Source organism: Procambarus clarkii, chromosome 30, assembly GCF_040958095.1.
Source record: "Procambarus clarkii isolate CNS0578487 chromosome 30, FALCON_Pclarkii_2.0, whole genome shotgun sequence".
Taxonomy (NCBI): Eukaryota; Metazoa; Arthropoda; class Malacostraca; order Decapoda; family Cambaridae; genus Procambarus; species Procambarus clarkii.
In genome coordinates, this window is record NC_091179.1 from 43,338,600 (window position 1) to 43,356,138 (window position 17,539).

Below are 17,539 nucleotides of genomic sequence, written 5' to 3' on the forward strand. Positions count from 1 at the left end.
AGGGTTCTTTTCATTCTCCCTGCATTATCCATACTGGCTCGTTGGCCAAGCCTTGTGGGGCTTGTACTTGGGCTGCTCATAATACTGAACAAGCTCTAATGGTAGCCTAGGGTAAATTCTGAACTCACTAGGCAATAATCCTACCTCTACTAGAGGTTAGCACTTAAAATTAATACACATTATATATATACAATCATACACACTAATGATTTGAGTGATAAACCAGTGTCACTGGAAGTACCTTTAGGTTAGCTCTTCTATATCACCCTAGGATGGAAGAGACACTAATTAATCACTCAAAGGTGTAATTATCATAAGTAAATTATTATATATACAACTCAATTCGAGTTGATAAAAATTACACCCAAAATAGGGTCTACACCATTCATTAATGGTGTTAGGTTGATCAATATAGTACAACTGACTATGGTAATAATGGGACTAGGATGAACGATAATAGTTCAACTAGTCATATCCTACCCTGTTGTGGGTTGGCAATTAGTAAATATTATACTGTGATCACTAGTGCAATTTATATTAAATAATTCTCTATTTTGGAGAAATAATATACACAATTATTGATAATAGCCTCTATAAAACTTCTAATATTATCTAGAAGTATTAAATATTATTAGTGACCTCGCGAAATAAAGTCCACAAAATTCGTAGATAATCTTTCGCGAAATGTAACACCACAAAATCCGTGAACAATCTTGCGAGGACACAGCCACTAATTTGGCTGGCTTCTATATTAGCGCTGTCATTTCACAGAATAACACGCCACCAAATCTCTGTGGGTGTACATGAAACCGCTGACGAAGCTGAACTCAGTTGAGGGGGGCTCGTGAGCTCCCACGAGGCGCTGTCTTTGACTGGCTGGTCTTTGTTTAAATAACACTGCACTAGTATATTTAATGAATCCACTGGTTAACTGGTTCATCCGGTACTAAGATGACCAAATGTGGGTTCAAAGGACCGAATAATCCGGTTCGAAGGACCAAATAATGTGGGAACTGACCTGTGAGATTTATATTTATTTGATTTATATGAATTTATATTTACGTTAATTTATATACTTCGATAGCAATTTGTATGATGATAAGTGGACTGTATTTCTGCAATAATCTCATAATCTCACAAATCGATCCTCTACACATTAGGGGGGGTTTATTAGTTTATATATATGCAGCCAATCAAACTACAGAATTAACTACATACATTGAAGAGGTTCCTTATCTTATAGTACAGCAGGCTAGTCCACCAGGTATAACTAGGGTGTAGACACCAAATTATCCTCTTTGAGGTAGCTTCCATATCACCCAGTAACTGGTGCACAAAATCTTCCTCGTCTTGACCTGTCAAAAGTGCGCTAGCTGTGAAGCCAGAATCCTATATATGACAAGCTATATCAGAGAAAACTGTACATGGAACAATAAAGACCTGGCTTAATTACCTTTAGTATGAGGCGATTTCGCGTTCTAACCGGCCAACCCTACCCAATGACATTAATGGCCACTAATGATAGATAATGGGTTTTGGAAAGAACACTTAACTTGAATTTGTAGACAGCGTGTTGATAATGGTACACTTCTGGTTTCCATAACACTACGTCCAAGTAAATTAACAGGAGCCGAATTTGCTCCCGTGTGAGCCTCTGGTCTAGTCTCAACAATGGCTGCATCTAACACTCCATACTATTGACGCCTGGCCGACATTGTCCAGATATGATAGGAGCCAAATTTGCTCCACACGTCTCGGAGGTGACACAACAATGGCTGCCTCCTTCCCCACTCTCTGACGCCTGGCTTACATTGTCCACAACTCAGAAAGTGATAGAAGGGTCACATTTACTCTACTTTAATATTGATAATTAAGTTAATTTATATAAGATATTTTTATGATGGTAAAGTCCAAAGACTAATGTATTTAAGAATAATTCCCACCATAATAGGTGGTGAATTATAATAGTGTGTGGTGATGATATCCCGTTTTCTATAGACGGTAATTCCACTACAAGTTACGTTTTCTATGGGTAACTTGTTTATACAACACAGCTCTTATCTGTCTGTATGATATATTAAATGGTGTCGGATTTTCCGACACTCTCAGTAATTGGCATTTTTTCGGTATAAAAAGTCGAAATTTCAAACTGCGAATACGTGCAGACAGCCAGAATTTGGCTCCAAAATTCAACCTCTGCATCATTCTCTTCAGCCTCTGCATCCCTCTCTTGAACTCCTGCATCCCTCACATGAGCCTCTGCATCCCTCTCTTGAGCCTCTGCATCACTATCAAGAGCCTCTGCATCCCTCTCTTGAGCCTCTGCATCCTTCTCTTGAGCCTCTGCATCCCTCTCTTGAGCCTCTGCATCCCTCTCTTGAACCTCTGCATCCCTCTCTTAAGCCTCTGCATCACTCTCTTCAGCCTCTGCATCACTCTCTTCAAAATGTGATCCTTCGCCGCGCTCAATAATTGGCTTATTTTCCGTATAAAAAGTAGTCATTTCAAACTGCGAATACGTGCAGAGAGCCAGAATTTGGTTACAAAATATAGCTCAAGGGTCGAATTTGGGATGTTTGGGAAATTTTGAAAACTGCACGGGGGTTTTGGCAAAATGTGACCTATCGCAGCTTTTAATTATTGACTTAATTTCGGTATAAAAATTCGTAATTTCAAACTGCGAATACGTGCAGAGAGTCAGAATTTGGCTCTAAAATTACGATCAAGGGTCGAATTTGGGATGTTTTAGTTATTTTGAAAACTGCAGGGAGGGTTTGGGCAAAATGTGATACATAGCTGCTCTCAGTAATTGGCATTCTTTCGGTATAAAAAGTCGTAATTTCAAACTGCGAATACTTGCAGACAGCCAGAATTTGGCTCCAAAATATAGCTCAAGGGTCGAATTTGGGATGTTTGCGATATTTTGAAAACTGCAGGGGGGTTTGGGAAAAATGTGACCCATCGCCGCCCTCATTAATTGGCATATTGTCGGAATAAAGTTAAATAATTTCAAACTGCGAATACGTGCAAAGAGCCCGAATTTGACTACAAAATATGTCTCAAGCGCCGAATTTGGGATGTTTGGGATATTTTGAAAACTGCAGGGGGGTTTGGGCAAAATGTGACCCATCGCCGCTTTCAGTGATTGGAATATTTTCAGGATAAAAATTCGTAATTTCAAACTGGGAATACGTACGAGAGCCAGAATTTGGGTCCAAAATATAGCTCAAGGGTCGAATTTGGGATGTTTGTGATATTTTGAAAACTGCATTGGGGTTTGGGCAAAATGTGACCCATCGCCGCTCTCAGTAATTGGCATATTGTCGGTATAAAATGAAATAAATTCAAACTGCGAATACGTGCAGAGAACCCGAATTTGACTCCAAAATATGTCTCAAGCGTCGAATTTGGAATGTTTGGGATATTTTGAAAGCTGCAGGGAGGTTTGGGCAAAATGTGACCCATCGCTGCTCTCAGTGATTGGCATATTTTCAGTATAAAAGTCGTAATTTCAAACTGGGAATACGTGCAGAGAGCCAGAATTTGGCTCCAAAATATAGCTCAAAGGTCGAATTTGGGATGTTTGAGATATTTTGAAAACTACAGGGACGGTTTGGGCAAAATGTGATCCATCGCCGCTTTCAGTAATTGGCATATTTTCGGTATAAAAAGTCTTAATTTTAAACTGGGAATACGTGCAGAGAGCAGGAATTTGGCTTCGAAATATGGCTCAAGGGTCGACTTTTGGATGTTTTGGATATTTTGAAAAGTGCAGGGAGGGTTTGGGCAAAATGTGATCCATCGCCGCTTTCAGTAATTGGCATATTTTCGGTATAAAAAGTCTTAATTTTAAACTGGGAATACGTGCAGAGAGCAGGAATTTGGCTTCGAAATATGGCTCAAGGGTCGACTTTTGGATGTTTTGGATATTTTGAAAAGTGCAGGGAGGGTTTGGGCAAAATGTGATCCATCGCCGCTCTCAGTAAATGACATTTTTTCAGTATAAAAAGTCCTAATTTAAAACTGCGAATACGTGCAGAGAGCCAGAATTTGGCTCCAAAATATGGCTCAAGGGTCGAATTTGGGATGCTGGGGATATTTTGAAATCTGCAGGGAGGGTTTGGGCAAAATGTGATACATCGCTGCTCTCAGTAATTAGCATATTTTTTGTATATGGATTTTGCAGCAGAGGAGCGATGGGTCACATTTTGGCCAAACCCCCCTGCAGTTTTCAAAATATCCCAAACATCCCAAATTCGACCCTTGAGCTATATTTTGTAGCCAAATTCTGGCTCTCTGCACGTATTCGCAGTTTGAAATGATTACATTTTATACGGAAAATATGCCAATTATTGAGAGCGGCGAAGGATCACATTTTCCTCTCATGAGCCTCTGCATCCCTCTCTTGAGCTATTGCAACACTCTCTTCAGCCTCTGCATCCCTCTCTTGAGCCTCTGCATCACTCTCAAGAGCCTCTGCATCCCTCTCTTGAGCCTCTGCATCCCTCTCTTGAGCCCCTGCATCACTCTCTTAAGCCTCTGCATCACTCTCTTAAGCCTCTGCATCACTCTCGTAAGTCTTTGAATCACTCTGTTGAGCCTCTGCATCGCTCTCTTGAGCCTCTCAATCACTCTCTTGAGCCTTTGCATCCCTCTCTTAAGCCTCTGCATCCCTCTCTTAAGCCTCTGCATCATTCTCTTCAGCCTCTGCATCCTTCTCTTAAGCCTTTTATCGTTTATACAAATGATAAAAATCAATGTGTTTTCATTAAAATTAACTAAAATGTTCCTGATTTTCGGTTTATATTACCGATGGAAGATGTACACGTAAAACCGTTCTAATCCGGCTGAAACGTCGATATATGCAATTAAAACAGAACTTCTCCCCTTTTCAATATCCTACTCAGTATTTTAACGAGAAACAAATAGATGATTGAAAATGAAGTATTTAAGGTTATTTTCTGATCAATTATATGTTTGCATAATTTTTATCGTATATATAATGAATTAATAACAATAAACTGAAAATTCACAAAAACGTGGAAAAACGGCCTAATTCAATGATATTTTGTTTAAATCACATAAAGGAAAAGGGGATGAAAAAAGGTAAAATTATTGCTAAATTCGATGATTTTTAGTACAAAACAAAGTGCAAGAAAACTTGCTTAAAGATGCAAAATTTGCGAAATTCTGAGATTTGAAGGCCAAATCACATATCGTGAGAAAACATGAAGTAGTATCGAAATATTGGTAAAAACGAATATATCTACGTAAAATTACACTAAATGAATAACGTGAAAAAAGTCACTATATTACCATATTTGAGGATCTTAACTTCAAATCATAGAGCGAGGTTTCGTATTACTTAGATCCAAGAAAAGACCTATGACAATGTTGTTTCAAATACAATTGATAAAAATCAATGTGTTTTCATTAGAATTAACTAAAATGTTCCTGATTTTCCGTATATATTACCGATGGAAGATGTACACGTAAAACCGCTCTAATCCGGCTGAAACGTCGATATATGCAATAAAAACAGAACTTCTCCCCTTTCCAATATCTTACTCAGTATTTTAACGAGAAACAAATAGTTGATTGAAAATTAAGTGTTTAAGGTTAATTTCTAATCAATTATGTGTTTGCATCATTTTTATCGTATATTTAATGAATTAATAGCAATAAACTGAAAATTCACAATAACGTTGAAAAACAGCAAAATATTGTCTAATTCGATGATATTTTGTTTATATCACATAAAGGAAAAGGGGATGATAAACGTCAAAATATTGCTGAATTCGATGATTTTTAGTACGAAACAAAATGCAAGAAAACTTGCTTAAATGCAATATTATGCGAAAATCTGAGATTTGAAGGCCAAATCACATATCGTGAGAAAACATGAAGTAGTATCGAAATATTGGTAAAAACGAATATATATACGTAAAATCACACTACATGAATAAAGTGAAAAAAGTCACTATAATACCATATTTGAGGATTTTACTTCAAATCATAGAGCGAGGTTTCGTATTATTTAGATCCAAGAAAAGACATATGACAATGTTGTTTCAAATACAAATGATAAAAATCAATGTGTTTTCATTAGAATTAACTAAAATGTTCCTGATTTTCCGTTTATATTACCGATGGAAGATGTGCACGTAAAACTGCTCTAATCCGGCTGAAACGTCGATATATGCCATAAAAACAGAACGTCTCCCCTTTCCAATATCTTACTCAGTATTTTAACGAGAAACAAATTGTTGATTGAAAATGAAGTGTTTAAGGTTAATTTTTAATCAATTATGTGTTTGCAGCATTTTTATCGTATATTTAATGAATTAATAGCAATAAACTGAAAAATCACAAAAACGTGGAAAAACAGCAAAATATTGCCTAATTCGATGATATTTTGTTTATATCACATAAAGGAAAAGGGGATGATAAACGTCAAAATATTGCTGAATTCGATGATTTTTAGTACGAAACAAAATGCAAGAAAACTTGCTTAAAATTCAATATTATGCGAAAATCTGAGATTTGAAGGCAAAATCACATATCGTGATACTACATGAAATAGTATCGAAATAGTGGTAAAAAAGAATATATATACGTAATATCAAACTACAGAAAAACGTGACAAAAGTCATTATTATACCAAATTTGAGGATTTTAACTTCGAATCAGAGCTACGTTTCGTATTTTTTAGACCCTAAAAAACACGTAAAAAGATGTTGCTTCCAATACAAATGATTAAAATCAATGTGTTTTCATTAAAATTAACTAAAATGTTCCTGATTTTCGGTTTATATTACCGATGGAAGATGTACACGTAAAACCGTTCTAATCCGGCTGAAACGTCGATATATGCAATAAAAACAGAACTTCTCCCCTTTTCAATATCTTACTCAGCATTTTAACGAGAAACAAATAGATGATTGAAAATGAAGTATTTAAGGTTATTATCTGATCAATATGTGCTTGCATAATTTTTCTCGTATATTTAATGAAATAATAACAATAAACTGAAAATTCACAAAAACGTGGAAAAACGGCAAAACATTGCCTAATTCGATGATATTTTGTTTATATCACATAAAGGAAAAGGGGATGATAAACGTCAAAATATTGCTGAATTCGATGATTTTTAGTACGAAACAAAATGCAAGAAAACTTGCTTAAAATTCAATATTATGCGAAAATCTGAGATTTGAAGGCAAAATCACATATCGTGATACTACATGAAATAGTATCGAAATATTGGTAAAAAAGAATATATATACGTAATATCAAACTACAGAAAAACGTGACAAAAGTCATTATTATACCAAATTTGAGGATTTTAACTTCGAATCAGAGCTACGTTTCGTATTTTTTAGACCCTAAAAAACACGTATAAAGATGTTGCTTCCAATACAAATGATTAAAATCAATGTGTTTTCATTAAAATTAACTAAAATGTTCCTGATTTTCGGTTTATATTACCGATGGAAGATGTACACGTAAAACCGTTCTAATCCGGCTGAAACGTCGATATATGCAATAAAAACAGAACTTCTCCCCTTTTCAATATCTTACTCAGCAATTTAACGAGAAACAAATAGATGATTGAAAATGAAGTATTTAAGGTTATTATCTGATCAATATGTGCTTGCATAATTTTTCTCGTATATTTAATGAAATAATAACAATAAACTGAAAATTCACAAAAACGTGGAAAAACGGCAAAACATTGCCTAATTCGATGATATTTTGTTAATATCACATAAAGGAAAAGGGGATGATAAACGTCAAAATATTGCTGAAATCGATGATTTTTAGTACGAAACAAAATGCAAGAAAACTTGCTTAAAATGCAATATTATGCGAAAATCTGAGATTTGAAGGCCAAATCACATATCGTGATAATACATGAAATAGTATCGAAATATTGGTAAAAAAGAATATATTTACGTAATATCAAACTACATGAAAAACTTGAAAAAAGTCATTAATATACCAAATTTGAAGATTTTAACTTCGAATCATAGAGCGATGTTTCGTATTTTTTAGACCCTAGAAAAGGCGTATAAAGATGTTGCTTCCAATACAAATGATAAAAATCAATGTGTTTTCATTAAAATTAACTAAAATGTTCCTGATTTTCGGTTTATATTACCGATGGAAGATGTACACGTAAAACCGTTCTAATCCGGCTGAAACGTCGATATATGCAATTAAAACAGAACTTCTCCCCTTTTCAATATCCTACTTAGTATTTTAACAAGAAACAAATAGATGATTGAAAATTAAGTATTTAAGGTTATTTTCTGATCAATTATGTGTTTGCATAATTTTTATCGTATATATAATGAATTAATAACAATAAACTGAAAATTCACAAAAACGTGGAAAAACGGCCTAATTCGATGATATTTTGTTTAAATCACATAAAGGAAAAGGGGATGAAAAAAGGTCAAAATATTGCTAAATTCGATGATTTTTAGTACGAAACAAAATGCAAGAACTTGCTTAAAATGCTTAACTTGCTTAAATGAACTTGCTTAAAATGCAATATTATTCGAAAATCTGAGATTTGAAGGCAAAATCACATATCGTGATACTACATGAAATAGTATCGAAATATTGGTAAAAAAGAATATATATACGTAATATCAAACTACATGAAATACGTGACAAAAGTCATTATTATACCAAATTTGAGGATTTTAACTTCGAATCATAGAGCTACGTTTCGTATTTTTTAGACCCTAAAAAACACGTATAAAGATGTTGCTTCCAATGCAAATGATAAAAATCAATGTGTTTTCATTAAAATTAACTAAAATGTTCCTGATTTTCGGTTTATATTACCGATGGAAGATGTACACGTAAAACCGTTCTAATCCGGCTGAAACGTCGATATATGCAATAAAAAAAGAACTTCTCCCCTTTTCAATATCTTACTCAGTATTTTAACGAGAAACAAATAGATGATTGAAAATGAAGTATTTAAGGTTATTATCTGATCAATTATGTGCTTGCATAATTTTTCTCGTATATTTAATGAAATAATAACAATAAACTGAAAATTCACAAAAACGTGGAAAAACGGCAAAACATTGCCTAATTCGATGATATTTTGTTTATATCACATAAAGGAAAAGGGGATGATAAACGTCAAAATATTGCTGAATTCGATGATTTTTAGTACGAAACAAAATGCAAGAAAACTTGCTTAAAATTCAATATTATGCGAAAATCTGAGATTTGAAGGCAAAATCACATATCGTGATACTACATGAAATAGTATCGAAATATTGGTAAAAAAGAATATATATACGTAATATCAAACTACAGAAAAACGTGACAAAAGTCATTATTATACCAAATTTGAGGATTTTAACTTCGAATCAGAGCTACGTTTCGTATTTTTTAGACCCTAAAAAACACGTATAAAGATGTTGCTTCCAATACAAATGATTAAAATCAATGTGTTTTCATTAAAATTAACTAAAATGTTCCTGATTTTCGGTTTATATTACCGATGGAAGATGTACACCTAAAACCGTTCTAATCCGGCTGAAACGTCGATATATGCAATAAAAACAGAACTTCTCCCCTTTTCAATATCTTACTCAGCATTTTAACGAGAAACAAATAGATGATTGAAAATGAAGTATTTAAGGTTATTATCTGATCAATATGTGCTTGCATAATTTTTCTCGTATATTTAATGAAATAATAACAATAAACTGAAAATTCACAAAAACGTGGAAAAACGGCAAAACATTGCCTAATTCGATTATATTTTGTTTATATCACATAAAGGAAAAGGGGATGATAAACGTCAAAATATTGCTGAAATCGATGATTTTTAGTACGAAACAAAATGCAAGAAAACTTGCTTAAAATGCAATATTATGCGAAAATCTGAGATTTGAAGGCCAAATCACATATCGTGATAATACATGAAATAGTATCGAAATATTGGTAAAAAAGAATATATTTACGTAATATCAAACTACATGAAAAACTTGAAAAAAGTCATTAATATACCAAATTTGAAGATTTTAACTTCGAATCATAGAGCGATGTTTCGTATTTTTTAGACCCTAGAAAAGGCGTATAAAGATGTTGCTTCCAATACAAATGATAAAAATCAATGTGTTTTCATTAAAATTAACTAAAATGTTCCTGATTTTCGGTTTATATTACCGATGGAAGATGTACACGTAAAACCGTTCTAATCCGGCTGAAACGTCGATATATGCAATTAAAACAGAACTTCTCCCCTTTTCAATATCCTACTTAGTATTTTAACAAGAAACAAATAGATGATTGAAAATTAAGTATTTAAGGTTATTTTCTTATCAATTATGTGTTTGCATAATTTTTATCGTATATATAATGAATTAATAACAATAAACTGAAAATTCACAAAAACGTGGAAAAACGGCCTAATTCGATGATATTTTGTTTAAATCACATAAAGGAAAAGGGGATGAAAAAAGGTCAAAATATTGCTAAATTCGATGATTTTTAGTACGAAACAAAATGCAAGAACTTGCTTAAAATGCTTAACTTGCTTAAATGAACTTGCTTAAAATGCAATATTATTCGAAAATCTGAGATTTGAAGGCAAAATCACATATCGTGATACTACATGAAATAGTATCGAAATATTGGTAAAAAAGAATATATATACGTAATATCAAACTACATGAAAAACGTGACAAAAGTCATTATTATACCAAATTTGAGGATTTTAACTTCGAATCATAGAGCTACGTTTCGTATTTTTTAGACCCTAAAAAACACGTATAAAGATGTTGCTTCCAATGCAAATGATAAAAATCAATGTGTTTTCATTAAAATTAACTAAAATGTTCCTGATTTTCGGTTTATATTACCGATGGAAGATGTACACGTAAAACCGTTCTAATCCGGCTGAAACGTCGATATATGCAATAAAAAAAGAACTTCTCCCCTTTTCAATATCTTACTCAGTATTTTAACGAGAAACAAATAGATGATTGAAAATGAAGTATTTAAGGTTATTATCTGATCAATTATGTGTTTGCATAATTTTTCTCGTATATATAATGAAATAATAACAATAAACTGAAAATTCACATAAACGTGGAAAAACGGCAAAATATTGCCTAATTCGATGATATTTTGTTTATATCACATAGAGGAAAAGGGGATGATAAACGTCAAAATATTGCTGAATTCGATGATTTTTAGTACGAAACAAAATGCAAGAAAACTTCCTTAAAAAAGAAAATTTTTCGAAATTCTGAGATTTGAAGGCCAAATCACATATCGTGAGAAAACATGAAGTAGTATCGAAATATTGGTTAAAACGAATATATTTACGTAAAGTGACACTACATGAAAAACGTGAAAAAAGTCGCTATATTACCAAATTTGAGGATTTTTACTCCAAATGAAAAAGCGAGGTTTCGTATTTTTTAGATCCTAGAAAAGACATAAAAATGTTGTTTCCAATACAAATGGTAAAATTCAATGTGTTTTCATTAGAATTATCTAAAATGTTCCTGATTTTCCGTTTATATTACCGATGGAAGATGTACACGTAAAACCGCTCTAATCCGCCTGAAACGTCGATATATGCAATAAAATCACAACTCCTTGCTTTTTCAATATCTTACTCAGTTTTTTATCGAGAAACAAATAGTTGATTGTAAATGAAGTATTTATTATTAATTTCTAATCAATTATGTGTTTGCATAATTTTTATCGTATATATATTGAATTATTAGCATTAAACTGAAAATTCACAAAAACGTGGAGAAACAGCAAAATATTCCCTAATTCGATGATATTTTGTTTATATCACAATAAAGGAAAAGGGGATCATAAACATCAAAATATTGCTATATTTGATGATATTTAGTACGAAACAAAATGCAAAAAAACTTGCTTAAAATGCAATATTATGCGAAATTCTGATATTTAAAGGCCAAATCACATATCGTGATACTACATGAAATAGTATCGAAATATTGGTAAAAACGAATATATTCACGTGAAGTCACAATACATAAAAAACGTGAAAAAAATCGCTATATTACCAAACTTGAGGATTTTAACTTCAAATCATAAAGCGAGGTTTCGTATTATTTAGATCCTAGAAAAGACATATACATATGTTGTTTCCAATACAAATGATAAAAATCAATTTGTTTTTATTAGAATTAAAAAAATGATCCTGAAAAGACATAAAAATTTTGTTTCCAATACAAATGATAAAAATCAATGTGTTTTCATTAGAATTATCTAAAATGTTCCTGATTTTCCGTTTATATTACCGATGGAAGATGTACACGTAAAACCGCTCTAATCCGGCTGAAACGTCGATATATGCAATAAAAACAGAACTTCTTGCATTTCCAATATCTTACTCAGTTTTTTAACGAGGAACAAATAGTTGATTGAAAATGAAGTATTTAATGTTATTTTCTAATCAATTATGTGTTTGCATCATTTTTATCGTATATATAATAAATTAATACCAATATACTGAAAATTCACAAAAACGTGGAAAACGGCAAAATATTGCCTAATTCGATGATATTTTGTTTATATCACATAAAGGAAAGGGGATGACAAATGTCAAAATATTGCTAAATTCGATGATTTTTAGTACAAAACAAAACGTGAGAAAACTTGCTTAAAATGCAATATTATGCGAAAGTCTGAGATTTGAAGGCCAAATTATATATCGTGATACTACATGAAATAGTATCGAAATATTTAAAAAGGAATATATTCACGCGAAGTCACACTACATGAAAAACGTGAAAATAATCGCTATATTACCAAATTTGAGGATTTTAAATTCAAATCAAAAAGCGAGGTTTCGTATTATTTAGATCCTAGAAAAGACATATAAAGATGTTGTTTCCAATACAAATGATAAAAATCAATGTGTTTTTATAAGAATTAACTAAAGTGTTCCTGATTTTCCGTTTATATTACCGATGGAAGATGTACACGTAAAACCGCTCTAATCGGGCTGAAACGTCGATATATGCAATAAAAACAGAACTTCTCGCTTTTTCCATATTTACTCAGTTTTTTAACGAGAAACAAATTGTTGATTGAGAATGAAGTATTTAATGTTAATTTCAAATCAATTATGTGTTTGCATCATTTTTATCGTATATATAGTGAATTAATAACAATAAACTGAAAATTCACAAAAAACGTGGAAAAACGGCAAAATATTGCCTAATTCGATGATATTTTGTTTAAATCACATAAAGGAAAAGAGGATGATAAACGTCAAAATATTGTTAAATTCAATGATTTTTGGCCTACTCTGAAAAAGCACAGGGGGATGGCACTCGAGGCACAGTGAAGTTAACGACATCATCAAGAGGAGCCTAACCACAGCTGGATGCCTAGCTGAAAGAGAGCCCCGTTACCTAACACCCCGTAACTCTGATGCTCTTATTGGTTGCCCGGATGGTATCACAGTGAGCCCCTGGAAGAATGGCAAGCAGTTAGTATCGGACTACACGTGCGTATCAACTCTGGCTAACACCTACATTGACCTCAGTGTTGCACAACCAGGTGGCGCTGCCACCCACAGGGAAGCAGCCAAATCCCGTAAGTATAGAGAACTGGATCACCACTACAATTTTGTCCGCATTGCTTCTGAGACACTCGGCGCCTGGGGTAAAAGTGCTACCAGTTTTTTTAAGGAACTGGGTTCTAGGCTCATTGAAACAACAAGGGACCCTAGAGCTGCCAGCTTTCTTTTCCAGCGCCTCAGCATGGCGATATAGAGGGGAAATGCACACTGCATCCAGGGTTCCTGCCCGCCATCTGAGGAGCTGGAGGAACTCGACAACCTATGAGAACCATCTTTGTAACCTATATGTAACTCCTTTTTTGTAACAAAGTTCAAATAAAGCAAATACATATGTGTATATATATATATATATATATATATATATATATATATATATATATATATATATATATATATATATATATATATATATATATATATATATATATATATATATATATATATATAGATATAAACACATAATTGATCAGATAATAACCTTAAATACTTCATTTTCAATCATCTATTAGTTTCTCGCTAAAATACTGAGTAAGATATTGGAGGGGGGAGAAGTTCTGTTTTTATTGCATATATCGACGTTTCAGCCGGATTAAAGCGGTTATACATGTCCACCTTCCATCGGTAATATATACGGAAAATCAGGAACATTTTAGTTAATTCTAATGAAAACACATTGATTTTTATCATTTGTATTTGAAACAACATTGTCATATGTCTTTTCTTGGATCTAAATAATACGAAACCTCGCTCTATGATTTGAAGTTAAGATCCTCAAATATGGTAATATTGTGACTTTTTTCACGTTATTCATTTAGTGTAATTTTACGTATATATATTCATTTCTACCAATATTTCGATACTACTTCATGTTTTCTCACGATATGTGATTTGGCCTTCAAATCTCAGAATTTCGCAAATTTTGAATCTTTAAGCAAGTTTTCTTGCATTTTGTTTGGGACTAAAAATCATCGAATTTAGCAATATTTTGACCTTTTTTCATCCCCTTTTCCTTTATGAGATTTAAACAAAATATCATCGAATTAGGCCGTTTTTCCACGTTTTTGTGAATTTTCAGTTTATTGATATTAATTCATTATATATTCGATAAAAATTATGCAAACACATGATTGATCAGAAAATAACCTTAAATATTTCGTTTTCAATAATCTATTTGTTTCTCGTTAAAATACTGAGTAGGTCATTGAAAATGGGAGAAGTTCTGTTTTAATTGCATATATCGACGTTTCAGCCGGATTAGAACGGTTTTACGTGTACATCTTCCATCGGTAATATAAACCAAAAATCAGGAACATTTTAGTAAATTCTAATGAAAACATATTGATTTTTATCAATTGTATTTGAAACAACATTGTCATATGTCTTTTCTTGGATCTAAATAATACGAAACCTCGCTCTATGATTTGAAGTTAAAATCCTCAAATATGGTATTATAGTGACTTTTTTCACGTTATTCATGTAGTGTGATTTTACGTATATATATTCGTTTATACGTAAGATATTGGAAAGGGGAGAAGTTCTGTTTTTATTGCATATATCGACGTTTCAGCCGGATTAAAGCGGTTTTACGTGTACATCTTCCATCGGTAATATATACGGAAAATCAGGAACATTTTAGTTATTTCTAATGAAAACACATTGATTTTTATCATTTGTATTTGAAACAACATTGTCATATGTCTTTTCTTGGATCTAAATAATACGAAACCTCGCTCTATGATTTGAAGTTAAGATCCTCAAATATGGTAATATAGTGACTTTTTCACGTTATTCATTTAGTGTAATTTTACGTATATATATATTCGTTTCTACCAATATTTCGATACTACTTCATGTTTTCTCACGATATGTGATTTGGCCTTCAAATCTCAGAATTTCGCAAATTTTGAATCTTTAAGCAAGTTTTCTTGCATTTTGTTTGGTACTAAAAATCATCGAATTTAGCAATATTTTGACTTTTTTCATCCCCTTTTCCTTTATGTGATTTAAACAAAATATCATCGAATTAGGCCGTTTTTCCACGTTTTTGTGAATTTTCAGTTTATTGTTATTAATTCATTATATATTCGATAAAAATTATGCAAACACATAATTGATCAGAAAATAACCTTAAATATTTCGTTTTCAATCATCTATTTGTTTCTCGTTAAAATACTGAGTAGGTCATTGAAAATGGGAGAAGTTCTGTTTTAATTGCATATATCGACGTTTCAGCCGGATTAGAATGGTTTTACGTGTACATCTTCCATCGGTAATATAAACCAAAAATCAGGAACATTTTAGTAAATTCTAATGAAAACATATTGATTTTTATCAATTGTATTTGAAACAGCATTGTCATATGTCTTTTCTTGGATCTAAATAATACGAAACCTCGCTCTATGATTTGAAGTTAAAATCCTCAAATATGGTATTATAGTGACTTTTTTCACGTTATTCATGTAGTGTGATTTTACGTATATATATTCGTTTTTACCAATATTTCGATACTACTTCATGTTTTCTCACGATATGTGATTTGGCCTTCAAATCTCAGATTTTCGCATAATATTGCATTTTAAGCAAGTTTTCTTGCATTTTGTTTCGTACTAAAAATCATCGAATTCAGCAGTATTTTGACGTTTATCATCCCCTTTTCCTTTATGTAATATAAACAAAATATCATCGAATTAGGCAATATTTTGCTGTTTTTCCACGTTATTGTGAATTTTCAGTTTATTGCTATTAATTCATTAAATATACGATAAAAATGATGCAAACACATAATTGATTTGATAATAACCTTAAACACTTCATTTTCAATCAACTATTAGTTTCTCGTTAAAATACTGAGTAAGATATTGGAAAGGGGAGAAGTTCTGTTTTTATTACATATATCGACGTTTCAGCCGGATTAAAGCGGTTTTACGTGTACATCTTCCATCGGTAATATAAACGGAAAATCAGGAACATTTTAGTTAATTCTAATGAAAACACATTGATTTTTATCATTTGTATTTGAAACAACATTGTCATATGTCTTTTCTTGGATCTAAATAATACGAAACCTCGCTCTATGATTTGAAGTTAAGATCCTAAAATATGGTAATATAGTGACTTTTTCACGTTATTCATTTAGTGTAATTTTACGTATATATATTCGTTTCTACCAATATTTCGATACTACTTCATGTTTTCTCACGATATGTGATTTGGCCTTCAAATCTCAGAATTTCGCAAATTTTGAATCTTTAAGCAAGTTTTCTTGCATTTTGTTTGGTACTAAAAATCATCGAATTTAGCAATATTTTTACTTTTTTCATCCCCTTTTCCTTTATGTGATTTAAACAAAATATCATCGAATTAGGCCGTTTTTCCACGTTTTTGTGAATTTTCAGTTTATTGTTATTAATTCATTATATATTCGATAAAAATTATGCAAACACATAATTGATCAGAAAATAACCTTAAATATTTCGTTTTCAATCATCTATTTGTTTCTCGTTAAAATACTGAGTAGGTCATTGAAAATGGGAGAAGTTCTGTTTTAATTGCATATATCGACGTTTCAGCCGGATTAGAACGGTTTTACGTGTACATCTTCCATCGGTAATATAAACCAAAAATCAGGAACATTTTAGTAAATTCTAATGAAAACATATTGATTTTTATCAATTGTATTTGAAACAACATTGTCATATGTCTTTTCTTGGATCTAAATAATACGAAACCTCGCTCTATGATTTGAAGTTAAAATCCTCAAATATGGTATTATAGTGACTTTTTTCACGTTATTCATGTAGTGTGATTTTACGTATATATATTCGTTTATACGTAAGATATTGGAAAGGAGAGAAGTTCTGTTTTTATTGCATATATCGACGTTTCAGCCGGATTAAAGCGGTTTTACGTGTACATCTTCCATCGGTAATA